A 16,990-nucleotide genomic window follows, 5' to 3' on the forward strand; every position below is an offset into this window, starting at 1 on the left:
ATGACTCTATTAGAGGCTTCACTGATACTACGCTTACAAATACAAAATTTTTTGAATAACCAAATAATAAAATAATACAGCTCTTTTAACCGCATGTGCGTATAAAACAAATTTCTGGCCGGGAACAGCGATAAATGGCCTGATTTTGAACAGATTAAACTAAATACATTAAACTGATCATTTTTACCTATACAGCCAGCTTAGTTTATTAACCCCTTCACACCCAGACAATTTTCCGTGTTTTTTTTTTTCACTTATTCCTCCCCTTCATCAAAGAGCCATAACTTTTTTTTACTTTTCTGTCAATATGGATGCATGAGCGCTTCTTTTTTTGCGAGATGACTTAAATTGCTTTGAATTTTTCTATTTACCATGTTCACTATTTGGTAAAACTAACTAGGCACTATGATTTTGCATGTCAATATGAGTACGCAGATACTTAACATGTATAGTTTATTTTTATATTTAAGTGGTGAAAAAAAATTCCAAAATTTGCATGAAATGAGTCACCATTTTCCGAGACCTGTAGAATTTTCATTTTTTGGAATCTGGGGCTGGGTTATGGCTTATTTTTTGTAGCTTGGTCTGAAATTTTTATTGATACCATTTTGGGGGGTAGATACGATGTTTTGATCACCTGTTATTGCATTTTATTTTGATGTTGCATAAACAAAAAAATGTAATTCTGGTGTTTTGATTTTTTTTCTCCCTACGTCGTTTACCGATCAGATTAATATACTTTATAGTTTGATAGATCGGACATTTCTGAACACAGATATATAACATTTTGTGGTTTTTTTATAGTTATATTTCTACTGGGGCAAAGGGGAGGGATTTGAACTGTGTTTTTTTTGTTTTACTTTTTTTTTACTTTTTACTGTATTCAGTAGTTTCTTTAGGAGAGTCTGTGATCTTCCGATTGCCTGTTCTATAGCTAGTAGTACTTCGGTAGCAGTAGCAAAAACCATGATCTCTTATGAACACTGGGGGACTGTGATGACAAGATCGGGGGTCTTCTGCAGACAACCCATCGGCACCCCACAGACACATGACAGAAGCACCGATGGGTGGAACTTGTAAATGCGCTTCCAGGCAAAGTGCATTAAACGCCTCTGTCAGTGATTGACAGCAATATATAACTGGTTAAAAGGCACAGGTGGATTTCGGATCCACCAGCAGCTGTTAGAAGCACTGACTAAATCAGCCATCAAGTGCAGGGAAACATGCGGGCTCAGGCATCGAAGGCAGGGATGACGTATATATACGTCATCTGTCTTGAAAGATTAAAAAGGCTGTTAGGTCTGTGGCCCTGGGCGCCCATGTTAAAGGGATGGTGTTTAAAGGGGTTAGTTGAATAATAAAAGTTTGTGATGCCACCTGTGGTATTCAGTCAGGGGTGACCGACACTGCTTAAAGGGGTCCACTGGGGTGACTTTATGGCAGCAGAGATGGTATGGCTTCCCACAGGTGAAGCTGGGTCCCCAGGGCTCCCGGTGTAATAGATGAAGATGGTAATAGGTGGTGTAGTAAGAAACGGAGGACACAGGGTTGCAGTCTCTTTTTTTCTTTACTTAGTTCAAGGCAGCCACAGTCCAGGGTACCAGATCAAGGATGCTGGTGTGGTCAGGCTGGCTTGGAAGCAAATTCGGAATCCCTCTAACCAGGTGGGGTTGGAAGCCTTCCTCCTAGTGCTGTGGTGTTGTACTCCCTTGCTGCCCTAGGTCTCACACAAGGTCCTCATGTTTTCTGTCCCATTTAGGTAGGACACTACCCGTACGACAGGTAGCTTGAGCCTTTTTACAGGATCTCTATCACAACCCATCTATTTGCTACTATGTACTTGGGTGTTAATGGTGGACAGGTAACTTGCAATCAGCTGTCCGCCGGTTTCTGCCATTGGGCATGAAGTTACCCCTACAACCTCGGTCTTCCGGTTATTTGGTATCTGTGCTCAGCATGGAGGAAGCCCAGTCACAGCTTCTCTCTCCAGCTCTTCACACTCCTGTGCTTCTTTGTTATGACCCCAATGGCGAGGGTCTCAGAGGAACGTGGAAGTCTGCAGAATACAAAAATCCAGCTCATAGGGCAGTGGTAACTGGGTTGACCATATATCTACTCCTAACGCCAACACTAGAAGTAGCCGGGGATCATTCCTACGTTGATTCTAGATGACACGCGCCAGCCGGAGAATCTAGCTACCCCTAGTAGAGGAAAACAAAGACCTTTCTTGCCTCCAGAGAAGGGGACCCCAAAGCTGGATAGAAGCCCCCCACAAATAATGATGGTGAGGTAAGAGGAAATGACAAACACAGAAATGAACCAGGTTTAGCACAGAGAGGCCCGCTTACTGATAGCAGAATAAAGAAAGGTAACTTATATGGTCAACAAAAACCCTATCAAAATCCACACTGGAAATTCAAGAACCCCCGAACCGTCTAACGGTCCGGGGGGAGAACACCAGCCCCCCTAGAGCTTCCAGCAAAGGTCAGGATATAGATTTGGAACAAGCTGGACAAAAATACAAAACCAAAACAAATAGCAAAAAGCAAAAGGCAGACTTAGCTGATATAACTGGAACCAGGATCAGTAGACAAGAGCACAGCAGACTAGCTCTGATAACTACGTTGCCAGGCATTGAACTGAAGGTCCAGGGAGCTTATATAGCAACACCCCTAACTAACGACCCAGGTGCGGATAAAAGGAATGACAGAAAAACCAGAGTCAAAAAACTAGTAACCACTAGAGGGAGCAAAAAGCAAATTCACAACAGTACCCCCCCCTTAGTGAGGGGTCACCGAACCCTCACCACGACCACCAGGGCGATCAGGATGAGCGGCATGAAAGGCACGAACTAAATCGGCCGCATGAACATCAGAGGCGACCACCCAGGAATTATCCTCCTGACCATAGCCCTTCCACTTGACCAGGTACTGAAGCCTCCGCCTGGAGAGGCGAGAATCCAAGATCTTCTCCACCACGTACTCCAACTCGCCCTCAACCAACACCGGAGCAGGAGGCTCAGCAGAAGGAACTACAGGCACAATGTACCGCCGCAACAAGGACCTATGAAATACATTGTGAATAGCAAACGACACAGGAAGATCCAGACGAAAAGATACAGGATTAAGGATTTCCAATATCTTGTAAGGCCCAATAAAACGAGGTTTAAATTTGGGAGAGGAGACCTTCATAGGAACAAAGCGGGAAGAAAGCCATACCAAATCCCCAACGCGTAGTCGGGGACCCACACCGCGGCGGCGGTTGGCAAAGCGCTGAGCCTTCTCCTGTGACAACTTCAAGTTGTCCACCACATGATTCCAGATCTGCTGCAACCTATCCACCACAGAATCCACCCCAGGACAGTCAGAAGGCTCCACATGACCCGAAGAAAAGCGAGGATGGAAACCAGAGTTGCAGAAAAAAGGCGAAACCAAGGTGGCGGAACTAGCCCGATTATTAAGGGCAAACTCAGCCAACGGCAAGAATGTAACCCAATCGTCCTGATCAGCAGAGACAAAACACCTCAAATAAGCCTCCAAAGTCTGATTGGTTCGCTCCGTCTGTCCATTAGTCTGAGGATGGAAAGCAGACGAAAACGACAAATCAATGCCCATCCTACTACAAAAGGATCGCCAGAACCTGGAAACGAACTGGGATCCTCTGTCTGACACAATATTCTCAGGGATGCCGTGCAAACGAACCACGTTCTGGAAAAACACAGGAACCAGATCGGAAGAGGAAGGCAGCTTAGGCAAAGGAACCAAATGGACCATCTTGGAGAAGCGATCACATATCACCCAGATAACGGACATGCCCTGAGATAGCGGAAGATCAGAAATGAAATCCATGGAGATATGTGTCCAAGGTCTCTTCGGGACAGGCAAGGGCAAGAGCAAACCGCTGGCACGAGAACAGCAAGGCTTAGCTCGAGCACAAGTCCCACAGGACTGCACAAATGACCGCACATCCCTTGACAAGGAAGGCCACCAAAAGGACCTGGCCACCAGATCTCTGGTGCCAAAAATTCCCGGGTGACCTGCCAACACCGAGGAATGAACCTCGGAAATTACTCTGCTGGTCCACTTATCCGGGACAAACAGTCTGTCAGGTGGACAAGACTCAGGCCTATCAGCCTGAAATCTCTGCAACACACGTCGCAGATCCGGAGAAATAGCTGACAAGATAACTCCATCTTTAAGAATACCAACAGGATCAACGACTCCAGGAGCATCAGGCACAAAGCTCCTAGAAAGAGCATCGGCCTTCACATTCTTTGAACCTGGTAAATACGAGACAACAAAATCAAAGCGGGAGAAAAACAATGACCAGCGGGCCTGTCTAGGATTAAGGCGTTTAGCAGACTCGAGATACATCAGATTTTTGTGATCAGTCAAGACCACCACACGATGCTTAGCACCCTCGAGCCAATGACGCCACTCCTCAAATGCCCATTTCATGGCCAACAACTCCCGATTGCCCACATCATAATTTCGCTCGGCAGGCGAAAACTTCCTAGAGAAAAAGGCACAAGGTTTCATAACAGAGCAACCAGGGCCTCTCTGCGACAAAACGGCCCCGGCCCCAATCTCCGAAGCATCCACCTCAACCTGAAAGGGAAGTGAGACGTCAGGCTGGCACAAAACAGGCGCCGAAGTAAACCGGCGTTTCAACTCCTGGAAAGCCTCCACGGCAGCAGGAGCCCAGTTAGCTACATCGGAGCCCTTCTTGGTCATATCCGTCAAAGGTTTCACAATGCTAGAAAAATTAGCGATAAAACGACGGTAGAAGTTAGCGAAGCCCAAGAACTTCTGAAGACTCTTAACTGACGAGGGCTGAGTCCAATCAGGAATAGCTCGGACCTTGACTGGGTCCATCTCCACAGCAGAAGGGGAAAAAATGAACCCCAAAAAGGGAACCTTCTGTACACCAAAGAGACACTTTGAGCCCTTGACAAACAAAGAATTTTCACGCAAAATTTTAAAGACCAACCTGACCTGCTCCACATGCGAATCCCAATTATCAGAAAAAACCAAAATATCATCCAGATAAACAATCAAAAATTTATCCAGATACTTCCGGAAAATGTCATGCATAAAGGACTGAAAAACTGAAGGCGCATTGGAGAGCCCAAAAGGCATCACCAAGTACTCAAAATGACCTTCGGGCGTATTGAATGCGGTTTTCCATTCATCACCTTGCTTAATGCGCACAAGGTTGTACGCACCACGAAGGTCTATCTTGGTGAACCACTTGGCACCCTTAATCCGGGCAAACAAGTCAGACAACAGCGGTAAAGGATACTGAAATTTGACAGTGATCTTATTTAAAAGCCGATAATCAATACAAGGTCTCAAAGATCCGTCCTTTTTTGCCACAAAAAAGAATCCCGCACCAAGAGGGGAAGAAGACGGACGAATATGTCCTTTCTCCAAAGACTCCTTGATATATGAACGCATAGCGGTATGTTCAGGTACCGACAGATTAAACAGTCTTCCCTTAGGAAATTTACTGCCTGGGATCAAATCTATAGCACAGTCACAGTCCCTATGAGGAGGCAGTGCACTGGACTCAGACTCACTGAAGACATCCTGATAATCAGACAAATACTCCGGAACTTCCGAAGGCGTAGAAGAAGCAATAGACACAGGCAGGGAATCCCCATGAATACCACGACAGCCCCAACTTGAGACTGACATAGCCTTCCAGTCCAGGACTGGATTATGGGTCTGTAACCATGGCAGCCCTAAAACAACCAAATCATGCATTTTATGTAAAACCAGGAAACGTATCACCTCGCGGTGTTCAGGAGTCATGCACATGGTAACCTGTGTCCAATACTGCGGTTTATTTGCTGCCAATGGTGTAGCATCAATACCCCTAAGAGGAATAGGATTTTCTAATGGTTCAAGAGTAAAACCACAGCTCTTAGCAAATGAGAGATCCATGAGACTCAGGGCAGCACCTGAATCTACAAACGCCATGACAGGATAAGATGACAGTGAGCAAATCAAAGTTACAGACAGAATAAATTTAGGTTGCAAATTACCAACGGTGACAGGACTAACAACCTTAGCTATACGTTTAGAGCATGCTGAGATAACATGTGTAGAATCACCACAGTAGTAGCACAAGCCATTCCGGCGTCTATGAATTTTCCGCTCATTTCTAGTCAGGATTCTATCACATTGCATTAAATCAGGTGTCTGTTCAGACAACACCATGAGGGAATTTGCGGTTTTGCGCTCCCGCAACCGCCGGTCAATTTGAATAGCCAGTGCCATAGTATCATTCAGACCTGTGGGAATGGGAAAACCCACCATAACATTCTTAATGGCTTCAGAAAGGCCATTTCTAAAATTAGCGGCCAGTGCACACTCGTTCCAATGTGTCAGCACGGACCATTTCCGAAATTTTTGGCAATACACTTCAGCCTCGTCCTGCCCCTGAGACATAGCCAGCAAGGCCTTTTCTGCCTGAATCTCAAGATTGGGTTCCTCATAAAGTAAACCGAGCGCCAGAAAAAACGCATCAAGATCAGCCAATGCCGGATCTCCTGGCGCCAGCGAAAAAGCCCAATCCTGAGGGTCGCCCCGTAAGAACGAAATAACAATCTTTACTTGCTGAGCAGAATCTCCAGATGAACAGGGTCTCAGGGACAAAAACAATTTACAATTATTCACGAAATTCCTAAACTTAAACCTGTCTCCGGAAAACAGTTCAGGAATCGGTATTTTAGGTTCTGACCTAGGATTTCTGATAACATAGTCTTGTATGCCCTGCACACGAGTAGCCAGCTGGTCCACACTTGTAATCAAGGTCTGGACATTCATGTCTGCAGCAAGCATAGCCACTCTGAGGTAAAGGGGAAGAAGAAAAAAAAAACTCAGAATCTTCTTTCTTATAATCCCTCTTCTGCAATGCATTAAACATTTAATACTGGCCTGGCAAACTGTTATGACCCCAATGGCGAGGGTCTCAGAGGAACGTGGAAGTCTGCAGAATACAAAAATCCAGCTCATAGGGCAGTGGTAACTGGGTTGACCATATATCTACTCCTAACGCCAACACTAGAAGTAGCCGGGGATCATTCCTACGTTGATTCTAGATGACACGCGCCAGCCGGAGAATCTAGCTACCCCTAGTAGAGGAAAACAAAGACCTTTCTTGCCTCCAGAGAAGGGGACCCCAAAGCTGGATAGAAGCCCCCCACAAATAATGACGGTGAGGTAAGAGGAAATGACAAACACAGAAATGAACCAGGTTTAGCACAGAGAGGCCCGCTTACTGATAGCAGAATAAAGAAAGGTAACTTATATGGTCAACAAAAACCCTATCAAAATCCACACTGGAAATTCAAGAACCCCCGAACCGTCTAACGGTCTGGGGGGAGAACACCAGCCCCCCTAGAGCTTCCAGCAAAGGTCAGGATATAGATTTGGAACAAGCTGGACAAAAATACAAAACCAAAACAAATAGCAAAAAGCAAAAGGCAGACTTAGCTGATATAACTGGAACCAGGATCAGTAGACAAGAGCACAGCAGACTAGCTCTGATAACTACGTTGCCAGGCATTGAACTGAAGGTCCAGGGAGCTTATATAGCAACACCCCTAACTAACGACCCAGGTGCGGATAAAAGGAATGACAGAAAAACCAGAGTCAAAAAACTAGTAACCACTAGAGGGAGCAAAAAGCAAATTCACAACACTTCTTTTCCCTCTCAGTCTCCTACCGACTGCTCTGCTTTCTTTTCCCTTCCTGGGAGTCACAGAATCACTCGTCTCCACGGCCCCAGCTTTCCTTTCTCTCTCTTCGCTCTCCTCTCACCAACTGTCTAACTCCAATTGCCTAGCAGCTGCCTAGCAACTGACTCCTCCTCCCGACCAGAGAGAGTAGCTCCCCTGAAGTTGGGTGTAGAGCTCCCCCTTCTGGCCTGGAGCCAAAACAGTGTTGTATGTGCTGAATACCTGTCAAAGGAATCCTTCCTCGCTTCCAAGCGTGACATCACTCTCCCCGTGAGGAAAGCAATGCCAGTGTAACAACCGGTTACCTGGGGTGCTGCACATTTACATTATACATTCTGCAATGGGGTTGACGGGAGCCAATGCGCGTGGCCATCGATGCACATTCCATTTAAAAATTGCTGCCAGAGAATGACAGTGGCAAAGAATGACAGCCTCTCAACTTCTTTGGAAAAGAGATTGTATTTAATATAACAGAAAAGCTCTAGACTGATCGGTTTGATGCATTAATTTGCTGGAAAAGTATGCTGTCTTCATTTTGCTTTCAATCTAATTCTCACTAGGTCAACAGTGGTCAGATTAGAGAATGGCAGGATGATGAATGATAGTGTGTTGTACATGTGATTGATTTCCTCTGTTTGTGCTCCTTTTGGCGACTAAAGATGCATTTACACTTAAAGATTATTGTGAGCGAGTAGATATGAGGGGATCTTTTGAAATTTGAATTTGACAAATTTTCACAAAAAAAATTAATTTGCAGTGAATAAATGTGCACAAATTGCATAATATAAACATGGTAAGATTTTGTAAGTTGTAGTCAGGTGAACATGTTTGGAGCATTGGAATGAAAGAACAGCCTTTTTTAATGTCCAAATCTATGGAGCAAGGGTAAAAAAGGATGATAAAAAGAGGTAACAAAGGCCTCTTTCACACATTTGTGACTCTGGTACGTGTGGTGACAATTTTCACACATACCGGAGACCCACACAGGTAGACCGATTTAAGGGTACCGTCACACAGTGCCATTTTCATCGCTACGACGGCACGATTCGTGACGTTGCAGCGTCGTATAAGTATCGCTCCAGCGTCGTATACTGCGGTCACACGTTGCAATACACGGCGCTGGAGCGATAATTTCATGACGTATTTGCGATGTAGAAGCCGTTGGTTACTGTGCGCACATCGTATACAACCTGTGTCACACAATGCAATCATGCCGCCACAGCGGGACACTAGACGACGAAAGAAAGTTTCAAACGATCTGCTACGACGTACGATTCTCAGCGGGGATCCGGATCGCAGTAGCGTGTCAGACACTGCGATATCGTAAATGCATCGCTGGAACGTCACGAATCGTGCCGTCGTAGCGATCAAAATTGCACTGTGTGACGGTACCCTAAGTGAAAGGGTCTGTGCACATGTCAGTGTGTGTCCTTGGATCGCATGTCCATGGACAAAAAATGCTGACGTAAATTTTTTAACAGCAGCACGGGCAGTAAAATGTCCCACACACGTGCACACGAATGACACAAGTAAATGAGTATCGTTTCTCCTTATGGAGAGTGACATACCATCTCTGGCTTGTCAAGGTAAGGAGGCTTATTTGCCATACAATGCTCCTCTGGGAAATTAAATATGCAAATTGCCTCTTCTGAGAAAAAGAGGACTTAACTCTATAGCGCCACCTGTTGGAAGTAGCGATCCTACAAGTCACAATCAACCCTCTAACGAGTCGTGCAATATGACTTAGGATAAATGCCAAATCAGTATCTCAATTCGCAGACACGGTGTTTCGGGCTGTTGGCGAATTGAGATACTGATTTGGCTTTTATCCTAAGTCATATTGCACGACTCGTTAGAGGGTTGATTGTGACTTGTAGGATTGCTACTTCCAACAGGTGGCGCTATAGAGTTAAGTCCTCTTTTTCTCAGAAGAGGCAATTTGCACAAGTAAATGAAAAAGTCTTTTTCAGCTCACCTGTCCACTTTGTGAATGGCTGCCATCCCAGGAAAATTTGATACGTAGTGAAAAAGTCCAGCACCAAAAGGTTGCACTCCAACAAACTTTATTCCAAAATCGTCATCAGTATAAAAACATAGACAACCGTCAATAGGAAAAATGGCAAAAATAGCAGCGGTCCCAGACACTGGTTTACTCATTTGAGGGCCAAATATGCCCCTTATTTGTTTGATTGTGTTTGAGTTGGTTACTCTAGGTAAGCACCTGTTCAGACCTAATTCAAGTTTGGATGTGTCGGTCAGTTTTTTGATATTTGCATTAGCCTTCTGACTGGCCCCTTGGCCTCAGCCATTTTTAATTGTAGCAGGATCCTACCCCCCCATACATATATAGATGTTTTGTAGTGGATTCACATTAGGTTGCCAGAGAGATGCAGACTGTCTAAGAGAGGATTGGCATTAGGTCCTGGCATCAAGAAACGCCTTATCGTGGCTGCCAGGTACACATGAATTGACCATTTATGTGCTAAGCTTTCTCAATTTTTCATATTTCTAGTGCAGTAATGCAATTTAATTTTTATATTTCATGTTTGCATGTTATAGCACTACAGAGTGCTGCCTTATTTGTTTGATTGAGGTTGGCATATAAGTCTATATGAGTAGGGCCAGCATCAGCACCCGGTGCACCCAGGCAAATGCCGGGCCCTGGAGAGATGGGGGCCCATTCATGGTACGGTACACTGAGGCTCCAGCGGCCCCTGCAGTCAGGGCCGGCATTAGGGGCAGGCAGTTGCCTAGGGCCCCCACTCTTCCAGGGGCCCTCAGCTAGCGGCACATCACGCAGCCTCTTTGGAGCCCCTGTGAGGCAGGAGGCATGCCTGCCACCAGTGCCGACTCTCCTGCTGCTGCATTGAACTATACCGGTGTCTGCCGGTACAGTTCAAAGCAGTTATGGAGGAGAGAACGTCAGCTGACGCTCCCTCAACCATCATTTCCCGCTATGCCTCTGACACTGTGTGTGTGTGATGATGTCATTGCGCACTCACTGTGTGGCAGGCAGTGCAGCCGCTGAGACAGGAGCAGGGAGCGGCGCGGACACGAGGAGAGATGAGGATTTTTTTCTACTATAACAGTGAGTACTGGACTGTGTTATATACTACGTGGCTATTCTATATACTACATGTCTGTGCTATATGCTATGTGGGCTGTGTTATATACTACATGGGATGTGTTATATGCTATGTGGCTGTGCTATATACTACGTGGGCTGTGTTATATACTATGTGGGCTGTGTTATATACTACATGGCTGTATTATATACTATGTGGCTTTGCTATATACTACATGGGCTGTGTTATATACTACGTGGCTGTGTTTTATACTATGTGGCTGTGCTATGTACTACATGGCTGTGTTATATACTATGTGGGCTGTGTTATTTACTACGTGGCTGTGCTACATACTATGTGGGCTGTGTTGTATACTACGTGGGTTGTGTTATGTGCTACATGGCTGTGCTATATACTACGTGGGCTGTGTTATATGCTACATGGGCTATGTTATATACCACGTGGGCTATGTTATATGCTACGTGGCTGTGTTATAAACTATGTGGGCTGCGTTATATACTATGTGGCTGTGCTATATACTACGTGGGCTGTGTTATATGCTATGTGGGCTGTGTTATATACTACGTGGCTGTGCTATATACTACGTGGGCTGTTTTATATACTATGTGGATGTGTTATATACTACGTGGCTGTGCTATATATGACATGGATGTGTTATATACTATGTGGGCTGTGCTATATACTATGTGGGCTGTGTTGTATACTACGTGGGCTGTGTTATATGCTATGTGGCTGTGCTATATACTATGTGGGCTGTGTTATATGCTACGTAGGCTGTGTTATATACTATGTGGGCTATGTTATATGCTATGTGGGCTGTGTTATATACTATGTGGGCTGTGTTATATACTATGTGGCTGTGTACTACGTGGCTGTGCTATATATGACATGGCTATGTTATATACTATGTGGGCTGTGCTATATACTACGTGGGCTGTGTTATATACTACGTGGCTGTGTTATATACTATATGGCTGTGCTATATACTACATGGCTGTGCTATATGCTACCCATTTTGCACTTTTACAGATTTTCTACGTTAATACTTTCTAATGTTTACTTTAAAAAGTTTTCCATTAAAATATTGTCATATTCAATGTATGCAGTTTTTTCTTAGCAGTAAGTTCAGCTAACAATAAAATACCTACTGGTAACTGAGGAAGAGAGAGTAGGTCTCAAAAATTGACATATAGGGGTTGACTTATATAAAGCCCCTCTGCTGTATGGTATTGTAGAATTTACAATGGCTATCACTCATGTAAGAAGTGAAATCTGGCATTGTAATATACCTATATTTCTCTGCTGTATCTGTGCATCATGAATCATGGTATGTGTTAAAGGAGGGGCCCACTGAGTATCTTGTCAAGGTTCAGGGATAAAATATAAACAATTCAATTAAAGTAAGAAACTGGTGCACTAATCAATAAAATTGCAATCAATCCTGTTAATGGACCATTTTAACTGTACCAATTTATATAAGGTGCATAGTGCAATAATTATACGTGATCAGCAGACCTACAAGTAATGTTAAAACCTAGATACAGATGCAAGAGTATTTAGTCAACGTTTCTATTCATAAAGTGCAATTGAAAAACCATGTATTGATCAAAAGTGAATAACAGAGGACAGAGGACCCTGACATACAAAAGTCAGAAGGCTAAATAGACAGACATAAGGAGACAGTGAAAAGAACCAACCTATAGAGGGACATGGGAGAAGGACCCCAACGCGCATTTCGCAATGTGCTTCCTTAGGGGGCATGGTGAGGGAGTAATAGTCCCATCAGTCGCCTCCTGCTGTATCTGCTATCAGTTGAATATAACTCTCATAATTCTCCCCTGCTTGTGCTGATCACCGGCAGAGCAGAGGCGAATGATAATAGCTGTCTTTATCACCCGGCGCTAACTGCACCTAACTGCAGGGCTACTGCACCGCTGCTTCTCAGGCATTGGTGCGTGTTGTACTGATGTGGAACATGGCTGCCAGATGTGTGCTACAAGTATTACATACATGGACACTGGCATCATCGGTATCGTTACCGGAAAAATGGACGTGTGAAACCAGCTTAACAGTGTGATTCATGATACACTGCAGTAGTAGATGTTTTAGGCTACCTAAATTATATAAATATTTAATACTAGCTGAAGAGCCCGGCGTTGCCTGGGCATAGTAACTAACTGCGGTTAGCTATAGCACCTCACTTCTCTCATTTTCCCATCAAGCCTCTCATTTTCCCCCTCACTCCTCTCATTTCCCCCCCTCACACCTCTCATTTTCCCCCTCACACCTCTCATTTCCCCTCTCACTCCTCTCATTTTCCCCCTAACACCTGTCATTTTGACCTCACATTTGTCTTTTTTCTATCACTCCACTATTTTCCCCTTACGCCTCTCATTTTGCACTCATACCCCTTCATTTTCAGCTCACACCTCTCATTTTCACCTCACACCTCTCATTTTCCCCTCAGTATATACCTGCATGTCATCTCCCTTGTATATAGTATATACATGTATGTCATCTCCTGTACATAGTATAAACTTGTATGTCATCTCTCCTGTATATAGTATATACCTGTATGTCATCTCCCCTGTATATAGTATATACCTGGGTGTCATCTCCTCCTGTATATAGTATGTACTTGTATGTCATCTCCCCTGTTTATAGTATGTTCCTGTATGTCATCTCCCCCTGTATATAGTATATACCTGTATGTCATCTCCTGTATATAGTATATAACCGTGTGTCATCTCCTCCTGTTTATAGTATATACCTGTAAGTCATCTCCTGTATATAGTATATACCTGTGTCTCATCTCCTCCTGTATATAATATATATCTGTATGTCATCTCCTCCTGTATATAGTACATACCTGGGGTGGGTTGGAGCTGACACGTCCCCACCCTACATTACCGGTATGTTATCATTTGGGCCACCATTTTCGGACATTGGTGGGCACAAATTTATGTATATCTAATCTTCACCTGTTAGTTCCTGATTTAATACATAATATACTGTTACTATTTTGGAACATGCAGGGATATGTTCATTGGTGCCTTTTTCCAATGTTTGGTGATTTAGTGGATGTTGTGGGGAGGTTTGTCTGATTCCATGCGCTCCATGCAGTTTGTCAGCAATTTTTATCCCGCTATTATCCAAGTACCTGTTGTCTATATATTTATACCTAATAAAGTTATTTAATATTCTCTTTTGGACTTTATTGCACCATTTTTCAGTGGTTTTTTGCTTGTCAGCATTGGTGTGTCCCACACAATTCCATTTGCAGGCTTATGTTATCCCTATTTCACATTTAGTCTAGGGCATCATGACTAGATGGTGTGTATATAATTGCCTGTTTTGTTTTCCTTGCTTTTACTGTATATATTGCTTTTAATTCATAATATACTGTTACTATTTTGGAACATGCAGGGATATGTTTATTGGTGCCTTTTTCCAATGTTGGGTGATTCAGTGGATGTTGTGGGAAGGGTGGGGAGTATATACCTGAATGTCATCTCCTACTGTATATAGTATATACCTGTATGCAGGGTCAGACACAGACAGCTTGTGGCCCCTGTGCAGGAAATGTGTCTGGGCCCCCTTCCTTTTAAGGCGACAAAGTTATATACTGTATTTATGTGTATATATATATATATATATATATATATATATATATATATATACAGTATATATATATATATATATATACACTAAGAGACTGTGCTATACATAAGTGAGTACACTTATAAGGGACTGTGTTAGACATAATAATCGATAATAACTTCTTCTTCCACCTCCCCCTGTTCCTAAGTCCATTATAAATCCCCCTTCCTCCCATCCCAATCCCCACACCCCTCATTGTCCTCCCCCACATAACATTATTGCCCTCTCCCCTACCCCCATGATTAACCTCTTCACCACCTCCATCATTGCTTTCTCACCACCACCCCATTATTGCCCATTCCACCACCTCCATCATTGCCTCCTTCCCACCACCCCCATCATTGTCCTTTCCATTGCTACCATCATTGCCTTCTCCCCACCACCCCATCATTACTCATTCCACCACCTCAATCATTTCCTCCTCCCCCACAACCCCATCATTGTCCTTTCCACCACCATCATCATTGTCTTCTCCCCCACCACCCCATCATTGCCTTCTCCCCCAGCACCCCATCATTACCCATTCTACCACCTCCATCATTTCCTCCTCCCCCACCACCCCCATCATCATTGTCTTCTCCCCCACCACCCCATCATTGCCTTCTCCATCACCACCCCATCATTACCCATTCCACCACCTCCATCATTTGCTCCTTCCCCTCCACCCCATCATTGTCCTTTCCACTGCCATCATCATTGTCTTCTCCCCCACCACCCCCATCATTACCCACTCCACGACTTCCATCATTTCCTCCTCCCCGCCACCCCCATCATTACCCATTCCACCACCTCCATCATTGCCTCCTCCCCACCACCCCATCATTGTCCTTTCCACTGCCATCATCATTGTCTTCTCCCCATCATTACCCATTCCATGACCTCCATCATTTCCTCCTCCCCCACCATCCCCATCATTACCCTTTCCACCATCACCATAATTGCCTTTTCCCTCACCACCCCCTTCATTGCCCATTACACCGCCTCAGTCATTTCCTCCTCCCCACCACCCCATTATTGCCCATTCACCACCTCCATCATTTCCTCCTCCCCATCACCCCCATCATTGCCCTCTCTGTCAACCCAATCATTACCTTCTTCCCCATCACCCGCATGATTGCCCTCTCTTTCAACCCAATCATTGCCTTCTGCCCCATCACCCCATCATTGCCCTCTCTGTCAACCCAATCATTGCCTTCTGCCCCATCACCCCCATCATTGCCCTCTCTGTCAACCCAATCATTGCCTTCTGCTCCATCATCCCCGTCATTGCCCTCTCTGTCAACCCAATCATTGCCTTCTGCCCCATCACTCCCCTCATTGCCCTCTCTGTCAGCCCAATCATTGCCTTCTGCCCCATCACCCCATCATTGCCCTCTCCTCCACCTACACACACAGACACACACAGCACCATTCACCTCCCTGCACACACACACACACATACACACACACTTCACCTCTGCGCATGGTATCCTGAAGCCGCACCATTGCCTGCAGCTTCCTGTCTCACACAGCGGTGGCACTGAATTAATATTATTTATTTATATAGCGCCATTGATTCTATGGTGCTGTACATGAGAAGTGGTTACATACAAATTATACATATCACTTACAGTAAGCAAACTAACAATTACAGACTGATACAGAGGGGCATGGACCCTGCCCTTGTGGGCTTACATTCTACAGGATGATGGGGAAGGAGACAATAGGTTGAGGGTTGTGGGAGCTCTGGTATTGGTGAGGCGGTAGCTTCGGTAGTGTGAGGAGGCAGCGGGGTCAGTGCAGGCTGTAGCCTTTCCTGAAGAGGTGGGTTTTTAGGTTCCGTCTGAAGGATCCGAATGTGGTTGATAGTCGGACATGTTGGGGCAAAGAATTCCAGTGGATGGGGGATATTCGGGAGAAGTCTTGGAGGCGGTTAGGTGAGGAGCAAATAAGTGTGGAGGAGAGAAGGAGGCTTGAGAGGATTGGAGATTACGTGAGGGAAGATATTGGGAGATTAGTTCAGAGATATAAGGAGGAGACAGGTTATGGATGGCTTTGTAGGTCAGTATTAGTAATTTGAACTGGATACGCTGAGGGAATGGGAGCCAGTGAAGAGATTTGCAGAGGGGGGAAGCGGAGGAGTAGCGAGGAGAGAGATGAATTAGTCGGGCAGCAGAGTTAAGGCTGGACTGGAGAGGTGCAAGGATGTTAGCAGGGAGGCCACAGAAAAGGATGTTGCAGTAGTGGGGGCGGGAGATGAGGGCATGCTCAAGCATTTTAGTAGATTGAGGGTTGAGGAAAGGATGGATTCTGGAGATATTTTTGAGCTGCGGGTGACAGGAGGTGGAAAGAGCTTGGATGTGCAGTTTGAAGGACAGGGCAGAGTCAAAGGTTACTCTGAGGCAGTGGACTTCCTGTACAGGGGAAAGCGTGATGTTGTTAATTGCAATAGATAGGTCAGGTAAGGAAGATCTATGAGATGGAGGAAAGATGATGAGTTCAGATTTGTCCACATTGAGTT

Source organism: Ranitomeya variabilis, chromosome 5 (assembly GCF_051348905.1).
Source record: "Ranitomeya variabilis isolate aRanVar5 chromosome 5, aRanVar5.hap1, whole genome shotgun sequence".
Taxonomy (NCBI): domain Eukaryota; kingdom Metazoa; phylum Chordata; class Amphibia; order Anura; family Dendrobatidae; genus Ranitomeya; species Ranitomeya variabilis.